The sequence below is a fragment of the Equus asinus genome, chromosome 2 (genome assembly GCF_041296235.1).
Source record: "Equus asinus isolate D_3611 breed Donkey chromosome 2, EquAss-T2T_v2, whole genome shotgun sequence".
Classification (NCBI taxonomy): domain Eukaryota; kingdom Metazoa; phylum Chordata; class Mammalia; order Perissodactyla; family Equidae; genus Equus; species Equus asinus.
Window position 1 is genome coordinate 12,253,094 of NC_091791.1, and position 17,047 is coordinate 12,270,140.

General features: G+C 49.4%; 1 protein-coding gene across 3 annotated transcripts in view; it reads right to left on the reverse strand.

The window, feature by feature from the left end:
* The window catches only part of PLPP4 (phospholipid phosphatase 4), a 133,933-nt gene that overhangs the window by 88,442 nt on the left and 28,444 nt on the right, over nt 1-17,047 (reverse strand). The window contains exon 1 of one of the 3 annotated variants that reach the window (XM_044749777.2): nt 14,785-14,911. The exons of the other annotated variants lie outside the window; for them this stretch is intronic. The gene's annotated coding sequence lies outside the window, so the exon portion shown is untranslated. Of the gene's footprint in view, nt 1-14,784; nt 14,912-17,047 lie in introns of those variants that run through there. 3 annotated transcript variants of the gene reach the window in all.

The window sequence follows — 17,047 nt, forward strand, 5'->3', positions numbered from 1 at the left end:
CCCATGACAGAAAAGCAAGTAAGATGAGAGACGTGGCTGCAGCCGCCTTTAAAATACAACCTGCCACCCAGAGTGTCATCACGGTGATGGTCGTAACAGCCCCCACTCTCCGACCCCAGAGCCTGGATTCCCATTGCTTCCCCATACAGCCGGCAGCAGGGCAGGAACTGAGCACGGCCCTTCCTCACCTGTTCGTCTCCCAGGCCTTACTATCCTCAGGACCATTTTTTAAAGCCTCGTGTACCCAGCCTCTTGCACAATTCCTCACCCCAGCCCGAACGGCTGCAGCCAGGACACATCTATCAAGCAAATTATATCCCCTGGGAGCAGCAGTACCAAGAGAGATAGATGTCCCTTCTCCAGCCACCAGCTCCTGCCTGAGAATCCAGACCACGAGGCAGCTACACAGATGACATGGGTCTCAAAACGCAAATGAGGGTGGAGGCAGGCACGCGGGGAAATGGAAAGCTCTGGAGACATTAAAGGGTGTTCCCAAGAGAGCACGTGACAGGCCTAGAAACGTCTTTCTACGAGCTCTTTGGAAGTTTGGAAACTAGGAAACAGAAACCTGCTTCCAGGTGAGGAGTTCAGGTGCGGCCTCCAACTGCCTATTCCCAGGGCTCATGATGCAATGAGGACTCCGAGCAGGGTGTCAGATCAGCACTTCCCAAACGTCAGCGTGCCCAGGAACCAGCTGGGGGTCTCGTGTCTGCAGACACAGCAGATGCAAGGAGGGGCCTGAGGACTGGCATCTCCAGCAAGCTTCCCGGTGCTGCTGGTGCTGCTGACCACGGATCAAACCTTGAGTTGCAAGAGACCAGGGTGTCAGCATCACCAGGAAGCTTCTTACAAATGCAGAATCTGAGGCTGGCCTGGTGGCATAGTGGTTGGGTTTGCATGCTCTGCTTCAGGGGCCTGGGGTTTGTGGGTTCAGATCCCAGACACAGATCTACGCACAGCTCATCAAGCCATGCTGTGGTGGCATCCCACATACAAAACAGAGGAAGACTGGCACAGATGTTAGCTCCAGGACAATCTTCCTCAAGCAAAAAGAGGAAGAAAGGCAACAGGTGTTTGCTGAGGGCCAATCTTCCTCACCAAAAAAAAAAAAAAAAAGATTAAAAAAATGCAGAATGTTGGGCTCTAGCTCAGATCTACTGAACCAGAATCTTCATTTTTAACAAGATCCCCAGGGGATTCCTGTGAGCACTACAGCTGGAGACACAGCTCTCAGGGAAAGCCAGGGTTTCTCAGCTTCAGCCATTTAAGAACCAACTTGGCCAATTTCGCCTTATCCTCCCTCCACTTGTACTATGACTTTTCTTTAGACTTTGTAAGCTAAACTCAGTCTATGCTAGAAGAAACCTCATGTCACTGTTTAATTATACAGTCGGCATTCCCTCCACAAACAGCTGGTAAACGTCAACATCGATGAAAACAAGAGTGCTGTTCAATTCTACCTCGATGCTGTGGCCTCTGAGCAGAGCCCTGTGCTCTCGGTGAGGGTCAACAGGACCTTCCCACACAGCTGGAAGGACGAAGACAAGTGGCAGGCGGTGAGCATGTCCTCTCCACGCCTGAGGAGTTAGGGGATCACACCCACGTACAATCTAAACTCACTTTGCATAGCCCCTAAAATCACCTCGAGAACCACTTGTGTCATGGGAAAAAGCAGAAAAGAAAAGATGAAAAACACAAAGGACAACTAAAAAAGCGCAGCCATCCGGGGCCATTCCGTGTAAAAGAAAACAGCTCCACCGCCTTAAAACTCCGGCAAGCGTCAGCACATTCCAGGCGGGCGGGAGGACCCAGAGTTTTCATGAAAACGCTGGAGAAAGTGCAGCAACTCTTTGACCAGGGGGAGGTGTGTAAAACCATTTAGTTTACTTTCATTTCCAATAAATACAAGGCAGATAAAAACGTCTCAATGCCCAAAGAGGTTGCGACGGATCCATCAGGGCAGAGCTCCTCACTCTCCGAGGATGAGGATCAAACCCACCCTCGCTGTGAATGGTACCACCCATCTGTGCAGAGACTCATGAAGGACAGAAGAACTGGTGTGACGATCAACATAACTCGGGGTCCTCAGCACTCCCAGTTTGTGGATAAACACCCCAGTTATCCATTTCATATCACCATATGCTTACAAGTGGCCCAGATGCCCAAGACTTCCTCAGGCTTGATGGCCAAAGATAAAGAGAAGGGAAGAGCTCTCTGTGAGACAGAGGCGTGGAAATCTGACACGTCAGAAGCTGTCATTTACTAATCCGTTTCAAAGCAAAAAGTCTACTTAATGAGACCGCATAGGTAGGACAGCAATATTTTCTTCATCGCCATCAATAAACTCTGACTTAGCAGGCACTACCGATCTAGCCTCAAAATAGCTAACTTCCTGCCCCATTAGAAGCAGTCGCTGAATTTAACTATTGTGAACATCACTGCACTTGAACAGGAATTCAAAGCTAAAAATAAAACGTCTAAACTGCCTCGGTCCAAATGCTTCGATGTGAAAAGCACAGAGTTACTCTCAAACCAAACATATAATTTTCTTTCGCGAAAATTGCAACTGTCCAAAGTCAGGTAACTTGCTGTTGGATTTTGACCCAAGATGCGCTTTTTCAATTTCTTTGCTGTCTGAATTGGACAATTATCTTCATCTAACTGTACCCTAATTTCTCCTGGGCAAAGTAGGGACAGTGTGACTTGTTTTCTCCTTAGTTTTCTGATGATACAGTTTGGAGAACTCAGAAAACATATACTATGAAAATTCTAAGATGTTACGCCAATTTTACGCTGAGAAATTCTCTCTTTAATTCATGCACAATTCATGCATAGTATAGATGCCTAGATCCTCCTTAGGCCAGATTCTTACCTACTTATCTCATAAACACACACAGGCGCGCACACACATCAAGCCCAAACTTAACTGAGCAGAAGGTAAGCAAAGGCAGGCAATTTTCTGAGATACAGAGAGAATCCACTAAAACTTGCTGAAATAGAAAGAGGCAAAGGCAGCTGATGTGGACCCAGAATGAAAAGCAGGCAGAAAACGAGCGTGGAAGTGAAGCCAAAGTCAAACACAACAGGTGAAAACCTCTGAATGCTTCCCTTTTCCCTCTGGTGGCCCTTGGCTGCCAGTCACTCCTTCATGGGAAAACCACGGCCGCCTCCCTGCCTTGCTCACCTGAATCTGCACCTCCGATCAGTGGATCCAATTCGAGGGGCACACCCTGCACCCCGGGGCTCTGCAGGCCTTTGACCAGCCTGGCATCCAATAAGAACATGACCTCACCTCTCAGAGGACCCTGAGACTATGGCCAGCTGGGGTGGCATTTGGAGTAGTGACAGATACACACCACACTCACATATGCTCATGCGCACGTGGACACACACACTCTCTCTCTCTCTCCCTCTCTCTCACGGCTAGTCCTGTTTTCATAGCCCAACCTGACTTTATGCAGCCTGGGATACATATCTGCTTATACCAGAAGGAGCAGAGCAGGGGACAGACAGTAGACAATCATCTTTGTCTACTGTTTATTCATTCGACAAACACTTACTGAGTGCCTGCACTGTGCCAGGTACTGTCATCTGAACTCTGGGGAATAAAACACACACGGCCCCCACTCTCGTGGTGATGACAGTCAAGGGACCCTAAGTCCCACCCGACTGGGGAATGGGATGTTGAGGTCTTTAGCCATAGGTAGCAGCACGCTGTCTACACAGAGTGCCACCCTACTCTGCTCTGCGGAGACGTCTGATTTTGGGTGCCTCAGCCATTGTACCCATGAGATGGCCTCTAACCCACAGCCACCTGTGAGGACCCCGTTCCCCTAGGGATGGTCCAGGGTGTGTATCTACCACTGTTCACATGCTGAATGCGGCAACAGATTCAGCCCAAAGTTGGGAACCCAGCAGAATGGCTGATCTCGACATCACACTAGCAGGAACAGCAAGTCCCTGAACAAGGGACACTGACGCCTCTTCTAATTCAAAGTCAAGTTCTCAAAGCCCCAGAATTCCCCACCATCTTCTACAAGATTCCATAGATGTGTCAACGACCTTTAACTCATGTACCTTGACAACACACTTTTTCGAGACCGGTTAACACTTAGTCACACACTAGACACGGATTTCTACCTCCTTTCCTCTATTGTAAATAACACAAGATTATCCTGAAATATGAACTGAATCAGACCATTTGACTCGGTTTAAATCCTTGCTCTGGCATTTGCCAGCTGGATGGCTTGAGAAAAGTTACCTAACTTCTCTGAGACTTTATATCACCCTCCCGCCCCCCAGGATGGCCATACTTCCAAGAACAGTAATAATACTGCTGTCACTGACAGTACTAAATGTTAGGATCTGGCACAGTGCCTGGAGCGCTGAAGGCCTCCATCAAAAGTGCCTGCTCTTCTTGCAAAGGTGAACATGAATGACGCCGATGACACAATGACCGGGTCTGAGAGGGCTTCCCCACCCTCTCTATGCCCCACCCGGGGGGCAGCGAGGTTGCGTGTTGCGGGAAGGGGATCGGACAGGAGAATGTCAACAACCACCATGCATCATCTAGCCATTCTCCGAGCAAACAATAGCCCAGAAAGTCACTTTTGAACCTTGCGATGTGAAGGAGGAAAAACAAAACATGATAAAGCAGCTTTCCAGGCAGGAGTAGCAAGGAAAGCCCATTTCTTCACTGTCCTATTAACTTTTCCTCTCTAGCGGACCTCTGCCGTGCAAGAGGGAAAACACTTACACATGGGCGTCGGATGTGGTTGGCAGAGCGGGCAGGGAGGAGCACGTTGGATTTTCCCTTAGTCCTGGGGACGGGCCATTGGAAGAACATTGATGAATTACAGTCATGCACCACGTAACAATGCTTCAGTCAATGATGGACCACATGTACAACGGTGGTCCCATAAGATTAGCACCATACAGCTTAGGTGTGTAGTGGGCTGTACCACCTAGGCTTGTGTAAGTGCACTCTATGATGTTCACACAATGACACAATCGCCTAAGGATGCACTTCTCAGAACATATCCCCATCGCTAAGTGACATACGACTATATCTCTGTGAGCCAGTGAACCAGCGACCTGCCTCCAGGCAGGCCTTACCCTGAGTCAGGGTGGCTGGCCACCCCACAGACAAGGGTAACCGTGATAATAACAATAACTAGTTATCATGTTTGGAGCCACCTGTGCCAAGGCCTTTCCCTGGAGCTTTCTAACATCACTTCCTTTCATCATCATAAGAACACCATGAGGTAAAAATGACTGTTATTCCCATGTTAGAGAAGAGGGCACTGAGGCTACAGGACGCAAGGTGTCTTGCCTAAGTCTGCATAGTTGGATGTGCCACAGACTGCCCACTGTTCCACGACCTCCTCAGCATGCGCTGAATCCTAAGGAGGTCAAGGAACATGCAAATACACACACACACACACACACACACACACACACACACACACACGCCTCTCACACCAGTGTAATGGCATCTGCAATTACTTTAATAAGAGATGAAATTTTCCACAGTTAGAAATATAGCCTTGCTCTTGGGAAATGCAACATGTTGCTCTCAACTCTCACTCAGTGTGAAGACTGAGACCAGATCTTCGCAGAGAGCAGTTTGACGTTTGCTGTGAAGGAGGAAAGGAAAGAAAGGACACGCAGAGAAGGAGGAGGAAAGAAACGAAGATCCCGAGAAGTTGCTCGCACCGACTCCCTCCTCCCTGTCATTCGGGGAAGTCATTCGGGACTTAATCAAAGCCACCTGCCCCTCACCTGGATCACCTGGATCGGGGAGAACAGCATCCAGCGGACCAGTCCTGGACCAGATAGGGAACAGCGCCTGGAGTCACCAACCTTCTCTTGGAGACAGTCCCTCTTGCGCTGCCATAAGCCTCACATTAGATGAAAAGACTGAGGCTTAGCAAGCCTGACTGCTGCCAGGGCAGAGGCCGGGCCAGGAAGCACAGCCTCCTCTCCCCACTCCAATTCTCATGCCCTTGTCGACTGTGTGGGCACAGACTCTGGAGGGGCACCTGGGTTCTATGTCCACTCACCCCTCACCAGCTGTGTGACCTTGGACAAGGCACTTCACCTCCCTGGGCCTCAGTTTCCTCACCTGTAAAGTGATGCTGATAACAGGACCTATCTCAGAGGGTGATATGAAGAAAGTGCTTAAGGGGTGCCCGCATGGAGTGAGTGTTTTGTGTGTTGTCGTCCTGCAGCAGAAAGGTAAAATTAAGGACCAAGATGATGTCCTGCCTTGACATCTGAAAGCAGAAGGAATTCGAATGGCCTAACCACAACACCCCCTCCCCACTCTGCTCCCTCAGGTGAGGTCCCTCAACCAAACAACCCTCCTTACCTAGGGGACCAGGTACAGTACTTGCTTATCTCTGAGTTTTGAGTTTCAGGCCCCTGCCAACCCACAGAATTATTCTAACAAACCAATTACATCCTCCTGTGGGAACCAGAGGGCAGCCCACCCTCTTGATACTACAAAGCATTCCTCTCACAGACCCTGCTTGTTCACTCTGCTCCCCTGTGGCCCTGCACAGCATGCGGCATCCTCTTCCCCTGGGCTATGTGTACATGTGACTAATAATCTCCTGTTGATCTCGTCCATCCAATGTCGGATGTCACGTAGGGCCATCCCCATAACCCCAGGGCAGGAATCCCTCCCTTGCCAGTGGGATGAAGAGGAGGCGATTAAAACATGTAGTCCATAGCTATGCCCTCCTAAACACGATGGGGCAGGATGGGGTGAGTGTTAGGACAGTTGTGGAAAGGTGTGGGCCAAGCCTGGAGATGTTGCAATCTATCCAGCTCCCAGAAAGGAGGAGAGAGGTCCAGGAACAGGCTGCATGGACAAAGCAAAGCTACCAATGGGAAGCCTCTACCTGCTTGCACCAACTCTGAGCTTTCAGAAACATGGCACTAACCTGCATCCCCTGCCTGTGGTCACCCATACTGGGACCACAGACCCTTGCATACCCTGACACATCTTAAATGAAGTTCACAGCACCCCGTGAAGCATTCTTCCCCAACACGTGTTCTCTGAACCTAATCAAGCCTTTGGACCCAAGTTCCAGCTTATAGGAAATACAGGGCAGAGGACCAAGTCAGACACCCTCAAGGAAACAAAGAGACAAGTCCAGGAATAAAGCAAGAGGGAATGTTCCATACTGCATGAGTCTGAAGAGACAAAACAACCAAATGGAATATCAATTTTCAAATTTTCTGTGTATTTTGCAGAAGCACGATATTCAGGAACCCTATGCGACACCCTAGAAGTCCAAACGTTTAGAGCAACGACTTCCAAACATTTCCACAGAGGGTGCCTTCCCTTTGGAAGTCAACAACAGAAGACTGAAGATGTTTTAATTGCCTACACTCAAATAGAAAATTCTAGTCTATGTAAACTCAGGCTGCAACACTGACACTGCGGGTCCAGTCGGGGCTTCGTGACCTGGGGGCAAGCTGCTGAGTCCCCTCCCATCTGTAAAATGGGCAGAACACCCTGTGGGAGGCAGCGAGGACTTGGGATTATCCTCAGGGCCCACAAGAGGCACTCGGCAACCAGCACTGATACTACTAATAACTGAAAAAGTCCAAATAAAAAAAGTCACCCCTAAAATATTTGCACACCAAGTAACAATGTATGGACCTTATCTGGATCCTGATTCAAAAACATCAGTGCTACTTTCACTGGGTGTTACAAATGGCATGTGCTTTGGGGGCACTGGGGGCAGTGGGGCAGGCATTGAGTTTTGTTCGGTTTGGTTTTTCTTAGTTCTCTTTGGTTAAAGTTACTTTTTGAAGTATTTACATAAGAAATCATGCGATGTCTGGGATTTGCTTTAAAACACTCCACCAAAAGAGGGGGAGAGGGGAGCAGGGCATGAAATAAAAGTGCTATAACTGGTGGAGGGTATTTGAAAATTTCCACAACAGAAAGTGTTTTTTTTTAACGAGTTCACTCACTGGCTAGAAAGATCCTACAAAATTCAGTGTTTTATGAGCCAAGACAACAGATAGCCTTGGAAAGTATTATCAGCTTTGACTGGATTTTAGTAAAGTGATAATGGGAAGAGTAATGAAAACAAAGTCAGGAAGAAGAAAGGAGGGCAGGAAAAACAGAAACAGGAGGAAGCAGAGAAATGGGAAGACGTCAGGTCATTCACAGAGGAGCAGCCTTTGGAAACCCACACACCTGCACATCCCTGAAAAAGCCCCGGATAAAGGTGTCCCAGAGCCTGGGGGATGAGGAGCTCGCCCCCTGGCTCGGGTGCTGCCCAGACTGGATGCCTCAGAAAGCAGGTGCCTAATAACCAGGGTGATGAGAGGCCGGTGGAAGTGAGCGCTGTGGTGGCAGGTGACTAGGGGCAGAGCTACACTGCCTCTGGGACTCGGGGAAACCCATGGAATCCGCCTCCACTGGCTGCCAGGGATGCCCAGAGCCTGGCCCACACCCCAGCACAAGCTGGGCCCCTCTCCCAGCCAGGCCAGCAGCACAGAGACCCCCAGGATTGAACACCCCCTGGCTAGACACATTCCCCACAGGAAATGATGTTTGGTGCAGGGACCACTCAGCTGCATCTGAGCACCAGGCAAATGAAAGCCACTGCAAAGAAAACACTAGAGAAAAACGGAAAAGGGAGGAAAGTGTCTATTTCTTTGCTAACAGACCTCAGGCTCCAATTAATCTTTCACTCTCAAATGCCCAGTGAACCGTCCATTCTTGGATTAAAGAGCCATATTTAGGAATTTAGCCAGAGCTTAGGTGTTAAATCTGGGATATTCTACATGCCCATGCCTGGACCAGGCCACAGCAAGATCCCAGGACACACCACTGAGCAGAGATGTGGGGCAGAAGACAGCGCCCTCAACACTCGGGGGAAAAAAGAGTGAAGACACATCTTAACTCAAAGGCACCTCTGAGCTGAATTTTAATGAATATACACCAGCCAGAGAGCACTCCTTCCGAAACAGGGGCCTGTAAAGATTCTTTGAGATCTTTCTCCCTTATAAGCTCATCTGAATGCCCCTGGTGTGAGAGGGCAGCACAGGGCAGCACCAGGCCTTTCTTAACCTCACTTCCCCTGGCAGAAATCAGCAAAGTCCTGGCCTGAACGAAGGCCCTGATACTCTCCCCATGACCTCTTTTTCCCTGTGGAGGGAGAAGGCCACGTTCTCCTAGAATGGTCTTCAGTGGGACTGGTAGGTGAGAAGAGATGGATGCACGAGAAGGAACAGCCACAGCTCTAAGGCCAAGGGCTGGGGACAGCCGTGATCAGATGAGAGGCTGGTGGCAGGGCCCTGGGCAGAGCTGAGGATGTCTAAGAATGAGAGAACATGCTGGGCTACAGCCTCCCACAGCACTCCAGCCTGCTTGTGGCGAGTTCTAGAGAAGGAGGAAGTCTCCCCTCTACCCCAAGGAATGGCCAGGCCTGTGGGTTTTTGTTTTTTTCTTTTGAGGAAAATTAGCCCTCAACTAACATCTACCACCAAACCTCCTCTTTTTGCTGAGGAAGACTGGCCCTGAGCTAACATCCACGCCCATCTTCCTCTATTTTATATATGGGACACCTGCCACAGAATGGCTTGACAAGTGGTGCACAGGTCCACACCCGGGATCTGAACAGGCAAACCCCTGGCCGCCAAAGCAGAACGTGCAAACTTAACCACTGCGCCACTGGGCTGGCCCCAGGCCTGTGGTTTTTAAGCAGGTAAGGAGCTCTCACTTTGCCCCAAAAGATTTTTGCTGGCTGTGAGCATCACTGGCCACATGCACTGAAAACGCTGAACTCCTCAATGCAAAGTCAAATTGAGACTCAGGCCTGTGACCTGGGCTGGACCTTGGACAGCTGGAGACATCTCTTGCTGGTGTCTGTGGCCCCAACGATGGCCAGCTCCTGAGTCAAGGACCAAGCAATGGCTGCCCATTGGCATGGCTGCACTCTCTGGATCGAGCTGCTTACTGGAATCTTCCAAAGAAACTGAGTTTAGGAAATGCAAATCAAAACCACAATGAGATATCACCTCACATCTGTTAGGACGGCTATCATCAAAAAGACAAGAGACAAGTGTTGGTGAGGATGTAGAGAAAAGGGAACCCTTTTGCACTGTTGGTGGGAAGGTAATTGGTACAGCCACTATGAAAAATGGTATGGAGGCTCCTCAAAGTGTTAAAAATAGAACTACCCTAAGATCCACCAATCTCACTTTATATCTCCAAAGGAAATGAAAACAGGATACCAAAAAGACAGCTGCAATGTTTATTGCAGCATTATTCACAACAGCAGAGATGGAGAAACAACCTAAGCGCCTGTCAACGAATGAATGGATATAAAGAAGGGTGGTATATAATACAACAGAATATTATTCAGCTGCAAGAAAGAAGGACATCTTGCCATTTGCAACACCATGGATGGACCCTGAGGTCATTATGCTAAGTGCAAAAAGTCAGACAGACAGAAAAAAATACTGTATCATAAGCTTGAAATTTGCTAAGAGAGTAGATCTTACAAGTTCTCACCACAAAAAAAGAAATATTAATTATATGACATGATGCAGGTGTTAGCTAATGCTATGGTGATAATCATTTCTCAGCATATAAGTGTGTCAAATGAACATGTTGCACACCTTAAACTTACACAATCTTATATATCAATTATATCTCAATACAGCTGGAAAAAGAAAAAAAGACACTGAGTTTAAAGGCCAAGTAATGCTTGTAAAAGGAGGCTAATAGTATGCTGCTAAATAAATCAACGGTTGCTTCTCTACCTTAAATGTTTTCCTAAAGTGCTGTAATTTGTTATTTTATAAATGGTGCCAAGTATCTTCAAAGGAATCAGTACCCAGTGCAACCGGCAATGTTACCAATTGGAACAGTCCCCTTGTAAAATACCAAAGGTGCTTCTAACGCACTATATGCCCCATCAGCGGAAGAGTCGGGACCTTCCCCCTTGTTCCCGTAATTGCTTTCTTTAAAAACACAACAAAACTCCCCAGCTGTCTCTGAAATAAAAATCAGAAGCAGAAAAGTTATCCTCGCCATGCTCAATCTGTTGGCTGACCTGCTATATTTGTCAGAGAGACTTCCCCAGAATCCAGTCATTACTAGAAGGTCTAAATGGGCTCTCAAGATTCTGCACAGCGCTGCAAATCTGGACAATGGAGTTTGGGAAAGAGTGTATTCAAGCTGATTTATCCACAATTACATTCCCCTATTATGCTCTTTGTTATCCCATTCTGCAATTACCTGCATGGGAAATTTTTATGTAATGGGGACATGAAGGCGAAGGCAGCAGATCCCTTCTGAATCCTACAGTGAATGAGGAGCTCAGCTCTGTCCCAGGAGCCTGGGCCCCGAAGGAGATGCCTCCTTCGGCTGACCTCAAGATGAATAACATAAACAAGAGGCAAACGCCCAACAAGCCTCCACTCCAAAGCTAGCCAGCTCCTCACTCCCTACACTCACTTGGAAATTCACAATTACCGTCTCCAAGAGCGGATCCCCTCCCTGTCTGGCCAACAAGTGCACACTGCTGACCACCACCAGGCACCTTCCAAAGCAAGCCGAAAAGCAACAGCGAAAACCGAAAACCGCATCCATCAATGTTTGTTACCGGCTGACACTTGACCTCCCATTCTCCTCCCTCTATCAAGAGTAACTTAAAACAATACTATCATTTGTCACATCTGGCATTCATGGGCCACACACTGTTCTGGGCACTTTCAATGCCCTAGAGGTCTATCCAACCTCATAACCCCTATGGAGTATTAGTGGTATCACCCTCATTGTACAGATGGAGGAACTGAGGCTCTGAGAGCCCATAAGTATTAGTGCAGCCAGATCTCAGAGCTACAGCTGAGTGGCTCCAGAACCCGGCTCCTACTAAGTGGTCCTGCCTCAGGAAGGGAAAGGTGGAGACAGAGGGGTCCATGTTCACATCAAAGCATCAGCTGATCTTTTAAAGCAGCCTTTGGGAAGAAGCAAGATGACTTTAAAGAAACTGAAAGAAAGCCAGTCACAGATGGAAGCTGGTGGGGCCAACCTGATTTGAGGCTGTTGGCAGCACCGGTGAGATCTATGAAGAAGTCCGCGGATGGAGACCCTAGTCTCAACTGAACCACCAAGCACCTGGTGACCTCGAAGATGACACCTGCATCTCTAAACCTCAGTTTCTCCATTTGTAAAATGCTTGGGTGGCCTCTAGGCAATACTATTTAATGACCTGAAGGGTTTGGAGAGCTTCTAATGTGACGACAGAGCAGAGCAGCAATGCCCTGGAGTGGTGGCTCTCAACCCTGGCTGCATATTACATTCACTGGAGGACCTTTTAAACTATCACTGCCCTCGCCCTGCCACAGACCCCTTAAATCAGAACCTCTGGGAACCCAGGGTGGGGCACCCTGCGCTGGAGACACCTCACAAAGACAGGAAGGCAGGTGGCTGCTTGCAAGGTCAATGGGAGACATCTCTTCTTCTTTTCACTTGTCCTGTTCTTTTCCCTTTTATCTGGATTTTCTCTTTGATTCTGTCTTTACCTCATTTATTTCCCTGATAAATGAATTAGTAATGGTCCTTTAAAAAATGTGACAAGGAATCCATTGTATCTGCCATCAAAAAACATGTGCATGTTTCGAGTTGCACCCATGAACTACTTTACAGGGACGCCCTTGTAAACAGGCCCCCACTCACTGTGAGCTAAGCCAGCAGGCAGTGTTCTCTCCATCTGTGCCACCTGGCCTGGGCTGGGCTGGCAGCAGGTCTCTAAGCCTTGGAGGCCAGTCCCAAAGGGCAACATCAAGACTGAGGTTTGAGTTTGGGGAGGACAGACAAAGTGGACAGCACTCCAGCCCTAATTTGGAGGCACAACTCCCAAGCAGGTGCAAAGAGTTTAGTAAACATTTGCTGAGCCCAAAGGCTGTGCCAGGCCCTGGGATCCAGAGTGAACAAGGCAGAGCCCTGCCTTCAGAGAGCTAACCGTCTAGGGAGAAGGCACAGGCTTAAAACCGGCTGTACTCGTTTCCTATGGCTGCAATAATGAATGACTCCAAGGAGGTCAAACATCTGATGCAGATCTTACTGGCCTAAGATCAAAGGGCTAGCGAGGCTGCATGCCCTTCTGTGAGCTCTAGCAGAGAATCCACTTCCTTGCCTCGTCCAGCTTCTAGAGGCCACTCTCATTCCTTGGCTTGTGGCCCATTCATTGTCAAAGCAGCAGCAACAGTGGGTCAAGTCCTGCCACATTCAATCCCTGGACCCTCTCTTCTGCCTCTTCTGCCACTTTCAAGGACTCATGTAATTAGATTCACTCTGAATAATCAAGAATAATCTCCCCATCTCAAGGCCAGCTGATTAGCAACCTTAATTGCATCTGCAACCTTAACTCGCTCTGCTATGCAAAGTAACATATTCACGGGTTCCAGGGATCAGGATGTGGACATCTCTGGGGGACACTATTCTGCCACACACTGGCCATTTACGGTGATTGACTGCTTGTGATAACACACTGTCATGTGAAAGGAAAATCCTGTGCTCTCCCACATTTTTGCTGCTGTTATTTACATTACACGCAAACATGCACAGGGAAAAAACGAGACAAGAAGAAAAGCCCAAAAACATTAACAATGGTTCTATCTGCTCAGTCACTATTCCATCACAATTTTTACATTTCCCATGTGGCACTTACTACCACACAGATATTTTCTCCCTGCTGCTGAGCCCCTACCCCACCCCGGCCAGGCTGGAAGCTCCATGTCTCACAGAGCAGTGCCAGGCCCATAGTGGGGACCACAGTGGCCACTGACCGAGGACTCCCGGCATGCCTGCGTGTTCTGAGTGCTTTACACGCATTAACTCAGTCCTCCTGAGACTCCTCAGGGGATGGCATTATCAGCTCCACTGTCTGCACGTGGGCAGACCACTCCAGCTCACCTCTCAAAGCCACCCACAGGGCCCTCAAAAGGGCCACTTGGCACCCTCGCCTGCCTCTGCTAATGGAGGCCACCACTGACTCCACGTCCTGTCCTCCAACAATAATTTCTTATTTATCTCAATTCCATAGTGGGACGAGGCTCTTCCCAGAGAGATTCCATGCGGATGAGGCTGAAACCCTGGCAGGGAGCACGCCATGGGGGAGGGGAGGTGCCAGTGGACACCTCTGCAGGGCCTGAGTCCTCCAGGCGGGGGGTGGGGGACTCAGCAGACTGATTCCACGTGGGAAGAGGGAGCCTGGGGGTCCCCACCAGGCCAGAATGGTGGGAGGTACCAGGACTGCGGTGCCATGTGGCTGTACGTTAGATTCTTGGCTCTCACTTGGAGCTGTGATCCTGCGTGTGTCACTCACCCACTCCGAGCGAGTCTTGGTGGGAGACCACGGTGGTCTCTAACGGTGAGGACACGCACAGGCAGCTGGACCCAGGGCCCAGAATCTACCACCCCGTGGACTCATGCTGCTGTTGTCCCCACTATTCTCTCTCTCTGTTCTGGCCACTGGCCTCCCTGAGGTCCCGTGAACTTGCCAACATGCCCCCATGTCAGGAACCTTCTCCTTGCTGTTCCCTCTGCCTGGAACGTTCGTCCCCAGACTCTTGAACAACTCACTCCTCACTTCCTTGAGGTCTCTGCTCAGATAGCATCTAGTCAGCCAGGTTTTCTGGAACATTTCCACATAAAATAGCAACACCCCACCCCAAACCAGCCCTCCCTCCTCAAGCATATTTGTTTTCTACTGTTCTTCACTATCCCACAGACTATATTTTCACCTGTGTACTTATTTCCAGTCTTTCTCGCCGGATTTGAACGCAGGCTCCACGAGGACAAGGCCTTCATCTGAGTGTCCACTGCCGTATCCCAGGGTCGAGAGTTCCGGCTGATGTGGAACAGGTGCTCAAAAGAACGTGCTGAGGAATGAGCAATCGCTTTCTATAATTTCAGAGAAAAAAACCCACTCACATATTTACTGATATTCCCTCTAATAAGTGGCCTATAATCATATTTATGGCTAAAGAAGAGTTGTAAAAAAACAAATTACACCTTGAGGGGTAACACCCCCCCCCCCCACCCGCCCCAGACAACTGCGAAGGCAAGCGCAGGCAGGATGATACGGAGCCCTCGCGGCAGCATGAGGCTGAGGCCAGGAGGGTTTGACGATGTGATTCTCTCCCTTCCCTCCGCTCTGACATCTAACAGCAGAGAAAGCGCCAAGAGCTATGCACACTGGGTGCAAATTCTAGTAATTGGTCTTCGTGGAAATGCTCAGTGTATCCAGACAACAGATTGCTCACAGCCTCAGCCACAAGCGACACAGCTGAGGACCTAAAAGCAGACGGGAACACTGGCCATCTTTTGTCAAGTGGTCCCCTGTGTCACATGGTCTACAGAACTGGAGACGAAGTCTATATTCCACAGCTGAGGCTCAGAGAGGCTAAGTGATCAGACTGGAGGCCCACAGCCAGTAAGTGGCAGCAGGGACTCAAACCCAGGTCATTGGACTTCCAGTCTGGGAGGTCTTTCCATCACCCCACACTGCCCCAAGGTCTGCAGCAGGCCAATGTCTGCGTGTTAACAACGGGGAGGAGCTTGGCCACTTGCTCTCCCAGGAGATGGGGGAGGGTACCAGAGCGGGTCACACACTGAGGTGGTGAAGGGCGAGCTGCCGACTCGAGAACACTGATGAAGCAGAAGACAGAAAGGGACTCTGCAAGGCAGGCACAAATCCAAATCCACGGCCACTTAATTCCTACACTTACCAGATACTGGAGAAGATGTTGCTAAACCTCGAGACAGGAGAATCACAGCATCAATGGTCCACGGACTGAGAACAGACTTTAGTTATCAGCTACTTACTAGCTGGGTGACATGAAACAAGCCTCAGAGTCCTGATGAGCCCAATAGTGATAAGAGGAGCACAAAACCCCCGCAGGCAGGCCATGAGGACTCAATTATGCAAAGTGCCTGGAGCCCGGGGAGGGCCCAGGAAGGGTGAGGGGTTGATGTTGTGTTATTGTCATTAGCTTTCAACACCTCCGCTTCCAATTTAAAAATCTCTCCACAATTCAGCATTTGCAGTTAATGGTGACTCCCACCAAGCAAGCAGTCCCATGTGGCTGGACAGTTCCAGTGGGTTTAAAACTCTTCCACTCAAGGAACCGAACCATCCCTTCATCCTGCCATCCCGTGTGCTGCCCTGGAATCGCCAGGATGGTCCACATCCTCCTTCCTCAGGGTCCACACCTGGGCATAGTCTGGCTAAGCATCCACAGTTCCATCACCTGTTCCCCTCAGGACAAGGTCTGCAAACCTGTCACCGCCTGGTGGCAACAGGGATTCAAGATTCAATAGTGTGGGGTTCGGAAGCCTACCTCATACTCTGAGCATGGACATAACTCCAACCAGGGCATCCACTGGGCACCTGTTGTGTGCCGGCCACGGTGTCAATGCTCGGGACAGAGCATCTAACTAGGCAGATACAGTGCCTGCCTTCTGGGAGTCCTTGGTCCCAAGTGGAAGGTGGACAATCAGATAGACAACAGCACTCAGTTTAGTGAGCAGTGTAATGGGGGAGACGGGGTACTGTCTGAGCACGCAGGAGAGCATAACTCACTCCATCTTGCAGGCTCAGGGGAAGCTGCCCAGACAAAGTAAGAGCCCAGCTGGGACCTGAAAAGCACCATAAGTTGGGGGTGGTGTGGGAAGAAGGACGCTGGGAGAAGTGCTCCAGGAAGGAAGTGCTATGACACAGTTTCCCATCCTTTAGATCTGGAGGTCCTACTGCGTTAATAGTATATAAGGCTTATTAACTCTAAAAATTAGTATCTAGGAAGCCCGCAGGCCTTACTAGGTCTTTTGTACACAAACTGCCTTCGAGCCAGGCCTTTGTACACTCATCTCCCATCACAGGCAGCTGCTGCTGGCTCTGCTGAAGGGAGCTGAGGACTTCACATGTAATCCTGTTAGGGTTTACCTTGTTAGTTTCAGACCCATCATTCCTGCCAAGATTTTTATGAATCTTGATTCTATTATCCT